Source organism: Adiantum capillus-veneris, chromosome 8 (genome assembly GCF_014529385.1).
Source record: "Adiantum capillus-veneris isolate H3 chromosome 8, ASM1452938v2, whole genome shotgun sequence".
Lineage (NCBI taxonomy): Eukaryota > Viridiplantae > Streptophyta > Polypodiopsida > Polypodiales > Pteridaceae > Adiantum > Adiantum capillus-veneris.
In genome coordinates, this window is record NC_140938.1 from 78,342,633 (window position 1) to 78,354,467 (window position 11,835).

Sequence of the window (11,835 nt, forward strand, 5' to 3'; positions counted from 1 at the left end):
TCGATGCACATACGCCATGAGCCATCCTTTTTTTGCACCAACAATACTGGAGAACAAAATGGAGATGAACTGGGCTGAATCAGCCCCTTTTCTAACAACTCCTGTACTTGGCCCATTATCTCTTTCTGCTGAGCCGCACTAACCCTGTACGGAGGCTTATTTGGTGGGCTACAGCCTGGCACCAAATCTATCGCATGGTCCTCGGGTCTCTCTGGCGGTAATTGAGACGGTAATGAATCGGAAAAACAGTCACTATACTGTTGTAAAAACATTGACCTTTCTTTATCTAGCACAGATAAATTTGATTCATCACAATCTGACACTTCACGTGCAAAAACCAAGTACGCAGAAAGATGCTTTTTCATTACAGAAGTAATAGCAGAAGCTGATACAGTAGGAATAGACTCCCCTTTAAGCTTTACATCCAGAATGTGAGTCTTTCCCCTGCTCTGTACAGTGATCTTTTTGTTGTAGGCATCCATGATTCCCTGTACACGAAATAACCAAGGAATACCTAACAACACATCACATCCGTCCAGTGGCATGATGTAAAATTCTTCAGCATCTACATAGGACTGGATATGTAGACGCAACTTTCCAATGATGGGTGTCACAGCCTCTGTATGGCCAGGACATGCCAAACCTGCCTCTGCTGTATACCCCATCTCTTCAGGTCTGATTCCCAACTTTGAAGCCAATTCTGGGGAAATAAAGTTGGCTTTGGCACCTGGATCAAAGAAGATAAGCACTGTTTGATCCCTAACCTTTCCCCATGCTCTGCAAAGCTCACTTGCATCTGAATTTGGCTTGTCGCCCACCATATCTGGCACTAGACCAGCCATGGGCTTCTTTCCCTTCCTGTCCTCCTTGTCTTCAGAATCAGCTGGCCTTTTCTTTGTAGGACAGTTGTAAGCAATGTGGCCAGGCTGCTCACATATAAAGCATTTGTTCTCTGTCCTCAGGACCTTCTTTTGCTCTTCTGACTTGCGAGGAAAACGTCTTTTCCATTTCTTTGCGGGTCCTTTTTCTGATTCAGCCGTAGCTTTGTCTTTCCCTGCGTTGGCCGACTCCTGAGTCCCTTTAGGAGCCTCATTGGGAACGTGCTTCTTGGCTGAATTTTTCTTGCCTGATCCTGCCTTGACGCCAGTGTTAAATTCACAATCTTCTCCCTTGAGCAAACCATTGCCAGTGTTTGCTACCTCGATGAGCTGCGTCAAAGTAGTGACTTTGGTCTTTGTGCAGTATTTTCTCAATCCTTTGGGTAGGCCACAACAGTATTTTTCAATCTGTTCTGTCAATGGCACAAACCTATAGGAAGTTACTGGAAGTAGAGCTTTCCAAAACTTCCGATTGTAATCATCCAGATTTCTGCAAGTGGCAGCATTTAGCTGGTGCCATTCTGTCATGACATCTGCTTCGAAATCATCAGATAACCATGCTACTGCAAAAATCTGCTTGAAGTAAATCCATGTGGACGGAGCTTGCCCTTGAAGCAATAAAGTTGTCCACCATTGTCCCGCATTCCCTGTCAAGAAAGTGGCTGCCTTGCGGACCTTTGAAGCCTCTGTAAAGTTTCCCCCTGCATAGGCCTTATCAAACTGCTGGAGGAATGAAAGAGCCTTCTTCCTGTCATCAAACCCTGTAAAGGTCGTGAATGACACACCTTTGCCACCTTCTTTGTACGGAGTTGGCCTCTCCAGCGGCGTTAAATTGTCATATGGAAGTGACTGAAACATGGGAACACTATTAGGGTTCATCTGTGTTCCTTGGCCGCTATTAACTTGACCTGGAAATGCCATATTTGGCTGCTGATTTGTAATTCCAGCCATACCAAAATTTGCTTGTGGCATCCCAAATTGTCCCTGAGTGCTTTGAAACCCTGGTTGCATACCCATGACACTGTACATGGGGTTAGGCATCATCGTTTGAGCACCCCCAAACACTGTTCCTGGCGTATAAAACTGATTTCCAGGTGCATGACCAGCCATGCTTTGGAATACGGATCCACCTCCAAAATAGCCAGGGTGTACTGAAGGTGGTGGGAAGACCTGTTGCATAGCCTGTAAGTTGCTTCCCTGCCCATTAGAACCAGCTATAGGCTGCTGAAAGGTGGCGGACTGAATTGGTACAGCTTGAAAAACTGGCATCTCAGCCACCTGTTCTTGCACCTTAGGCATACGTTGTGGAGACTGCATATTCTCCATCAAGTGTACAGGTGTTTCCATTGACTGTGCGGTATGAATCACCTGTGCTCGAGCCTTAACAGGCTTTTGAATATGATCCAGTGACCCAACTTGCTGAGACGGAACAGGAGGTTGCAGAAAGGCTAAAAACCTCGGATTCTGCATTACTTGTGTGAACATAGCCACAGCAGTAGCCAACTGGGTCCTGAATATATCGTCATCTGTCTGTGGTGGTCTTGAGGACTCACCCACTTCATGTGTCTGTTGACCCTGTGAAGAGGAAACCTCTTCAGTCACATCATCTGGTCTGTCAGCCATAATTACAATTCCCTGTGTCTCGTCTATGATCCCCTGTGTCTTCAAGCCCAAAACTGACCAAGGCTCACTTCTATGGAAAAAAGTGATTTAATCCCGTCGATGGAACCATGAAACCGGCCTGTTCAATCCAAAAAGGGCGGTAGACTTTACTTTAAACCTTGATTTAGCTTTCACCCATTATTAGTCGTCTATTTTACCTGTACTTTCAAGACACATCAAAGGGGAGAGGGATACAGGCTGCTAAATTGCACCTGTATGAGTAGACAGACACCAGATTGGCCCCTAACTTAGGCGCCCCTTTCGGTATTTCTTTATTGTTCAAAAGAGGGAATAAACGCTGTGGTTCCTACAAGCTGCCCCGCACAAACTCGGCTGAATTTCCACTGTTCCAGCCCGATTTTGGCAGCATAACTGTACTAGAACCCTTCACGGTCAGTATTCCCACGCATTGGCCGACTTTCCCGACGCATACGGGCACTTTGCAAAACCTGGCGAGAATCTGCAGCACGCTGAATTCTCTGTTTTCAGCCCTGAAAATGCGCCAGATCACCTGTACAGCGGTCCCCTTGCATCCCCGAACCTCCTGGGGGTATTAGGGTCCGTTTAGGGCCAAAACCCTAAACCTGCAAAAATACACAGCAGGCTGTAATTCACTGTTTCGGGCTCCGTTTCGCGTGCCGGTCGCATCCCTAGCAAGTCCTCGAGCTCCCGCACCTGTAGGGCTACTTGCCCTTTGAATCAGACGAGATTTCTGGCGTGAAACCTCTCCGAATTCACCTGTACCTGCGGGGGGATTAGCCGCTAGCTAATCCAGTACCTGTGCAAGAGGCTCTTGCCTCGGCAATCGCGCATGAACCCACACAACTGTACATTGGTCAAATGAAAAGCCCACTAGAGGGGCATAACATACTGCCAAAGGGGAGAGAGAGGGCAGTGCGTAGCGTGCAGGGCATCACTCCTGGCACCGCACTGTGCATAAGAGGGAAAGCAAGCACTCCATAGCTCTTAACCTGTGACAGAGACTTGCAAAATGAGCCTCCCAGCTATAAATCACGTTTTTGCCTTCTCTATAAGTAGTAAACTGGCCTCAGAGTGCCAAGTGTCACTCATTTGTGCATTTTCCCGCTTTAGACCCTCGGGTCTAAAAATATCTCACCTGCAGCCTCTGTTGACTTGGCCACAGAGTAACAAAATGATCCCCATGTCAAACTGCACGTAATGACGCGAAGACATTTTCAGGTCCCAAAATAGCAGTTCCCTAAATTTTAGGAGATGCTGCCATTGTATCTTTCTAGGTCATCCGACCCTCTTTGTACACTGCGGCCACATCCAAAACTGAAATGTAGCCTCTGTAGCAAAGGATTCCACTTTGGCTAGTCAATGACCCCACTTGGCTAACCATAGTCCTTGTCCAACCTTAGTGCTCTCTTGCCCTCAGGCCTGGACTCCCTCTGGACAGTTCCACACTAGCTATGCAATGCAGGGCAGTTAGATTTCCCGAGGGGTGTTTCCAAAAAGTGAAAGTAAATAGATAATAAGAAAGAAATCAACAAAAAGGATAGATAGTAGTCACACGCTGGTGACAGGTGGATGCTCTTTCGCGGTTTGTTTGGTGCACGCCATTTCGTTGGTAAGAGCTCACCTGTTCTTAAGAAATGAGTGGTTTATGAGAGCATGCAATATTTATAAGGGCCCATTCAAAAAGGGCCCTGTTCACACTAATTTTTTTTTAAAAAGTATTTTCTTTTAAATAAACATGTCGCTAAGAGTTGGACCTTGCGTTCACGTTTAGTGACTCGCGCAGTATCCACTTTGATCCTTGTCGCACTCTGCATCGCCGCCATGTAGCATGCTTGGTGGGACCTTGCGACATTTGCCACTTGTTGCTATGCTCTTGACGACTCCATTTCCACACTTCAATAGCAATCTTGGATTGTCGCGCACGCTCCATTGTGATCTTACGAGCAAATGTTGTGCGAAAAAACCAATTGAACATCTCCTCCAAATAATTGGATTGCACCATTCCACCACCATGTCGAGTATTTTTGAAGTACACTCCCCTTGCTCGATAATGGGACTTCTCCATGCCTTGAGTGCTAAAAATTTCAAGCGATCCATACTTGTGCATAAAAAATGCACCATGCGCAAACAAGATATGTTGTTCACATGAGTAAACGATCCACATTATTAAATAAAAACAATCCCTTGTAATGAATACACCATGTAAAATGACTTACCATGTAATGTGTGATGTTATTTTCACCCCAAGAAAGGGTGAAGACCTTGGTAAAATCCGCCAAGGCTTCTTGAAATGATTGGCGTTGTTCTTCTGTTGAGCTGTTAAGGCCCATAAGCTTGACCATTTTATCAAAATGTGCCCAAACTTGCTTGCGCTTGTTTGCAAGCTCGCCATTTGAATCATTGTCGGTAGTAGCTTTGCATAACTCCTTCCAAAGCTCCCAAAGGTTACCTGCCTGCTTGTTGGAGCTGTTTTGAGCATCATATCGACTTGGCTTTCCTTGGGAAACTTTCTTCAAAAAGTGTCTAGCTTTTTGTCCACTCATTGACACTTGTTGAGCAATTTCATGGGCTTCCCCTGTGTTTTTTGCAGCAACGATAGACACATTTCCACCGTGACAGCCAATGGAATTCAAGAGTACCTCCACTCTTTCGATCGCTTCCTGAGACTTTTCCAACGGTTTCATTGTGAAAGCATAGTCAATTTGGAGCTTCAATAGCCTATCAAAAATGCGCATGAATGCGTGTAATGTACAAAAATTTACATTCGATAGAGGAAATCGAAAGATTGGATTCCAAGCGTGGTCCTTTTGATCACGGTCTGGGGCATTGAGCATGGGACATCTCAGAATAGACGCTTCCCATTCTCTACCTTGATCTCCGACATCACGACAATCTAACCCTTGTTCTCCATGCCCTTGCCATGGAAGCTTGGAACCGGCCTTTGCAGTGCTCTTACGTGATTTGTTTCTAATAGGTTTTTACCCTCGAGTGCAAAATGGACAAGGCATGAGAGAAGAAGCCCCTTGTTTGCAGCCAAGCAAACACTTTATTGTCTTCAAATCCCCACCTAAGTTCCACTCCACATCATAACTACCAAAACCCTCAATCTCCAACTTATGACCTGCAATTTGGGAGTGTATTACTTTTGTGATCCATGGAGTTCTCTCAAAAATCCATGAAAGTACTCCATTGGTCTCTTTGGGCACCTCAATAGCACCCAACCACCAAATGTCTTTCTCTGATTGCACGCTAACAGATGGGGTGGAAGATGGCTCGATTGAATCCCTTCGCTTGGTTTGCAGAAGGGCCTCGTTCATTAGAGTGACACTTACCCTCTCTAACCTTCGGCCTTTCACTATTTGACACTCATTGAGTTTCAACACAAAAGCGACTTTTGTGCCAAGCACTACAAAATAAATAGTGCTAAGACCTTAAACTTCAGAGTTATAATAAGAATAATACCAAAGAAAAAAGTAAAGTGTGTCACCTTCTTCAGGTAACTCGTAAAATCTAAGCATGGCTTCTTGAAGCCTTCTAAGATCCACGAAAATATTGTTCCACATTGTGTAAGGAAAGCCCTTCTCCGAAGGTCTTATGGATTGTTTCTTACCTTTTCCCCTTGTCTTTGTTGCACACGAAGCATAAAGGGAAGTTGTCCTTGTGTCCTCAATGTGTAGGTATGTCCCAATGCGGGAGAACACATCTTCGTTTGTGGCCTTCTTTGCGAGCTTGACCTTGTGAGGAACGGGAAATAGGTTTTCCACAATGCCATGTTCTTTGAGGGCATCCTTTAGGAGTTGGAAAATAGCCTGATAGGCTTTGGTGCTGATTCCAGCCTCATCGTGCGTTTGCGTTCCCTTGCACCAAGGGGTGTTTCTTTCAAGTATGTGATGGTGTTGGTAAGCTTCTGGATGTGGGACTCCTTTTCTTGCATTTGTTGTTCAAGAGTTTTAACTACCCTCTCCGAAGAGGCAACACTCTCTTGTAATGCCGTCATCTTGAGGTGAAGAGCTTGACATTCGTGCATCCACATATGCAAAGAAGCACCTGCACCCATAGAGAACCGCTTGCAATAGCCCAACAAACCTGCTTCTCCCCTCCCAAGAAATTGAAGAAATATGGAAAGGCTATTAAATGGTGGATGGAAGCGGCTTATAGGATCGTAAGGGTACAAATGGCCATCCACCCAAATGTCAACATTGGTCTCACAAGCGGTGCGACGTTCCTGTGATGACTTTTGATCACCTTCACTAGTGGTCTTCGGTGCAAATACCGTGGGTAAGCGAATATGTATGCTTTTGGTGTGCGGAGTACGTGGTGGTGGAAGCAAACCATTTGTGATGTCCGTGAGCACCATGGAAGTTGTTCCGTGAGGAAGCAAATGATGAAAAGATAGAGGGGGAAGGGTAGAGAGGTTGAGGAAGATGGGAGGAGAGAAGGAGGGAGGGGGGGGAGGGAGAGATTGGGGAGGAGGAGGAAGGTAGGGGCAGGGAGGGAGAGGAGAGGGAGAGAGAGAGAGGAGGGAGGAGGGAGGAGAGAGGAGGAGGAGAGAACAAAATGTTTATTACTTTTTGGGGGAAAAGAGTTTTGAAAAAATGGACTTTCTAAGCTTGTGGGTTAAAAAATGGGTCAAAAAATGATTTTTGGAGATGTATATATGTTGGGAGGGAGTTTTAAGTTAGAAACAAGTAAAAATGATTTTTTTTAAAAAAAGTCAAATTTTGTCTCTTTGTGACCCACGTTTTTGCTGATGTGGACACACCCCTATGCTTCCTTCACTTAAAAAAAAGCTAGAGAGAGAAAGTAACCCTTTAGGTCCACATTCTACATTTGTCTAAAAAAAAGGTTAGAAAAGCCTACTCAAAAATACCTTCTTCAATGCCCTTGCCCCCTAAACCCCACACAACATTAACCTTAATCCCTAAAAATTAGGATTCCTTACAAGGCCCATGCAAGGTTCATATTTCTCCTAATGTGAAGTTGTTCGTGGTCCCTGGGGTCGCTTTTGTGGACGTACGCGAAGCTTGAAAAAAAGGTGCCCAAGTCCAAAGCCACCATGACCTTAGCCGAGACCTCCATGCCTCGGCAGAAGATGTCGTCCATGTTTGGCTTCTCATCTCTGAGAGTGCTTGCTTTACATGGAGGCACAGACATGACTCTGGGATGGAGAGAGAGAGATAGAGTGAGAGAAATAGAATTACTTATTGCATTACATTAGAATATTAATGTTACGATCAATTGATCACTTAGGCTACATTTACAACCTTAACATATATATGTGTGTACATATATATCTGTTTATGCATACGTGTAGGCACTAAGTACGGGAGCATAGCATCCGAAGGTTAGATGCTTCCTCTTGGGTATAGTCCTTTTTTAATCGTGGCGTTGCGGTCATTGATCCACTCATGCATGGATTATCGCAAGGTACCTTTGGTTTTACCACGGTTGAGACTGTGATGATATCTAAAGAGGTGCAGTTGACCTTTGGCACTACTAGCCTCTACTTAGGTCTACTAGTATGTGTATGTATCTACGTGTTTGTATGCTAATATATATATCCTCAGGGAGAGAATTGTAATGTTACGATCAATTGATCACTTAGACGTTGAATTTAGGTGCAACCAACACAAAATGATGGCTACATTTACAACCTTAACATATATATGTGTGAACATTCTGTTTATGCATGTATGTACGCGAAGCCCAAAAAAGTGGTGCCCAAGTCCAAAGCCACCATGACCTTAGCTGAGACCTCCATGCCTCAGTGAAAGACGTCGTCCATGTTTGGCTTCTGATTTCTGAGAGTGCTTGCTTTACATGGAGGCGCAGACATGACTCTGGGATGGAGAGAGAGAGATAGAGTGAGAGAAATAGAATTACTTATTGCATTACATTAGAATTGTAATTTTACGATCAATTGATCACTTAGATGTTGAATTTAGGTGCAGCCAACACAAAACGATGGCTACATTCACAACCTTAACATATATATGTGTGTACATATATATCTGTTTATGCATGTATGTAGGCACTAAGTACGGGAGCATAGCATCCGAAGGTTAGACGCTTCCTCTTGGGTATAGTCCTTTTTTAATCGTGGCGTTGTGGTCATTGATCCACTCATGCATGGATTACCGCAACGTACCTTTGGTTTACCATGATTGAGACTGCGATGATATCTAAAGAGGTGCAGTTGACCTTTGGCACTGCTAGCCTCTACTTAGGTCTACTAGTATGTATATGCATCTACGTGTTTGTGTGGTAATATACTTGTGTACGTATATTTAGATTAATGAGTAGGGTGGAAAGCTTAATCTTATATTGCTCTTTGTAATGTAGATGTCTGACGACAGACCGACTGGTGAGGAGCAGCCAACTGGCTCTTCTTTTGGTTGGTTCACATCTCAGGTGGGCTCCCACCTGGGGTGGACATCGCCTCCAGTGGACCCGAGTCTTGAGTCGGTGAGAACAAGCAAAGAAATAAATAATATTTCTATGTAGTTAACCATAAACCATGAGTGTCATAGGGTTTTTTTTTGTTATTTGCAGGCATGGCCATCCTACACCTACCCTTCTCAGATTCCTGCACCGGTCGTAGATCCTGACTTACAACAGGCTATACTGCTCTCTTTACGAGAGCAGTACCTCCGTTTGACAGAGGATTTGTTTGGCCAATACACTCCACAGCGGCTTGCGACCTACGGCATTTCTCCGTAGACTACACCATGGGGGAGTCAGGGAGGGACTCCTTACCTACAGAGCCTCGCACCGACGGCACCTCCCTCTACTCTCCCTTTCATTCTTTCTACTCCTATTCCATCGCAAGGTCCTACTCCCCTTGCATCGCAGGGTCCTACGCCACTCCATTCCACTCCGGCTTCTCCATAACATCATCGACGGACTTCCTCTGACAGCGCGCGTCAACGCTCGTCTCAGGGCAGCGAGCACCGTGAGAGACGAAGTGACGACGGATCTTGTGGTTTCGCATGTTTTGGTAGTGGCAGGGGAACGGAGTCCCCACTTTCAGAGCGTATCGCCCCTGACGCAGAGGACGAGGATAGTGATGCACTGGTGCCAGACACGCATGGGTACTACAGGGTTAAATATGGCGGGGAGGTTGATTTCGGCACAGCATAGGTCAGGGCCTTTCGACGCCATCTACAAACTCTTATACATTCAATGTATAAGAATTGTTTAATAAAGTTTAGAGACCAACTGCCCAATCATGCACGGTATATTGAGGACACGCTGTTAGCTAGATTCACAAGAATGGTTGGAGGGCTACATAAAGACATTTCTAAAAAATAAGCATTCCAGTGTGCGGCACGCAGCAGCCAACCAGGTCAGAGATCCAGATAGGAGTTACCGCGGTGGAAACATGGAAGACACGAAGTGGGAGTGGGCAATTCAAGAGAAGAGCAATCAAGCTGCGACGGGCTCATCATATAGACAACAACGCGAGGCTCGCGCAAGACAAACTCCCATGCACTATGGCTCAAGAGGCAAGGGAGCTTGGAAGGATAAATATGTAAGATTATTTGAATTATAACATCGATCGTTGATTGTAAAGATTGTAGTTGATAATTTGGTATTGTTATTGCTAACTTAGGAAAATGTCACTCTCTCTTAACCAACCAGAGAGATGGTCAAGTATTGGGAGCAACATACTGAATTTGATACTTGGCGATGGTTGTTTGAAAACAACCACATCTCTCGCGAGCAGTTTGACATGGCGGTTGGACTAGTATAAGCGGTAAGTTTAAACAAGTAATTTTGTGTTAATTGTTTTGAGCTGTGGATAATTGTTTAATTTGGTTTGTGTTTATGTAGAGTCAAAGTGATCCAACATACGTGCCTCTAGACGACGACGAGGATTAGATAAAAAAATGTTTTATCAAAACTCACTATGACATTTGGAGCACATTACCGCTCAAATAGACGCACAAAAACAAAGGAAAAGTTCAAGTAAAAAATTCTCGGAGGCGGTAATGCTGGAGTCAATGCTCGCGGTAATGGTCCTTTAGCAATGCACGCGGTAATCGGTCCGGCTATATTTCCGCCCTTATTTCCGCGGGGGTTACAGCAAGCATTACCGCGCACGCGAGTATTTTTTAAAAAGAAGCAGATGACCATTTGGATGGTCCTTGGTAGGACCCATCCAAATGGTCATTTGCCTTTTTTTTCTTAGACATTTAATAAATAAAAAAGAAACAATTTTATTGCACAAAAACTTTGGGCCAAAATCAAATGTTTAATTATATTGGAGAAACCGTTCGTTACAAAATTGCCCAAATAGGCGATGCATGGCGGCTATACAACTGTGGCCAAAAGAAGACTTTGGGCCAAAATCAAGTGTTTAATTATATTGGATATTACAAAATTTCCCAAATAGGCGATACATGGGGGCTATACAACTGTGGCCAAAAGAAGACGGGAGGATTGAGCTACTCGGATCCTGGGACCTCTTGAGGGACTCCCTGACTCTGGAAAGGAAAAAAACAACAAAACCTTTAATTGATACAACTGGATACATAATTCTGCATGCACTCATTTCAAAAAAAAGTTCACACTTATAGGCTGTAGTGTACGACATGCATTTTCAAATTCTTCGCGATTGATTTTGTTGTTTTCATACAGCCAACACCATGTCTGATATTCGGAGTGGCTCTCTCTGTATCTCTAGATCTCTCGGCTTGGGCGGGTCATAGTAATATTTTTCTATATATCAATTAAAAAATATCACAAACCTAACCTTATTACCACAAATTCAATTAATTCAAATGAAAATACGCGCACTCACAAATTTATCTTTCCATGCTGCTTTTCCGCCCGAGCCGTAATGTGTGGGCGTTTGCTGCGCCCTCACCTCCACCTGTCGAGTGTGCGCCCTAGCACCTGCCGCTCTCTTGTCCTCCAGCTCGCCCTTGGCTTTCTCCCACTTCCAGGGCTATAGTTGTGACCCTCAAATTCAAATGTTCACTTTGCCCCCGGGGAGGTCACCTAATAAAAATGTAATCTATCACGTGAGTTCAACAGAAGGGTATTTAAAGTTCTTGAAACTTACAGAAATATATATACAAAAGGGAACTATTTTTTCAAATTTGAAAAAAACTCACAGATTTTAAAAGAAAAGGATACATTATATTCTTAACAAAATTCACAGATAAGGGGTTTTACAAACATGTCTTGAACGCATGTGATATGGTAGTTTTACACATAGTGAACCCCCGAGGCTTTGCCGCCCTCCGCACATTGGACTTCTTATTTTTCAAGAAATTCTTGACGTACTCCTCGAGCCACTGCCTGGAGA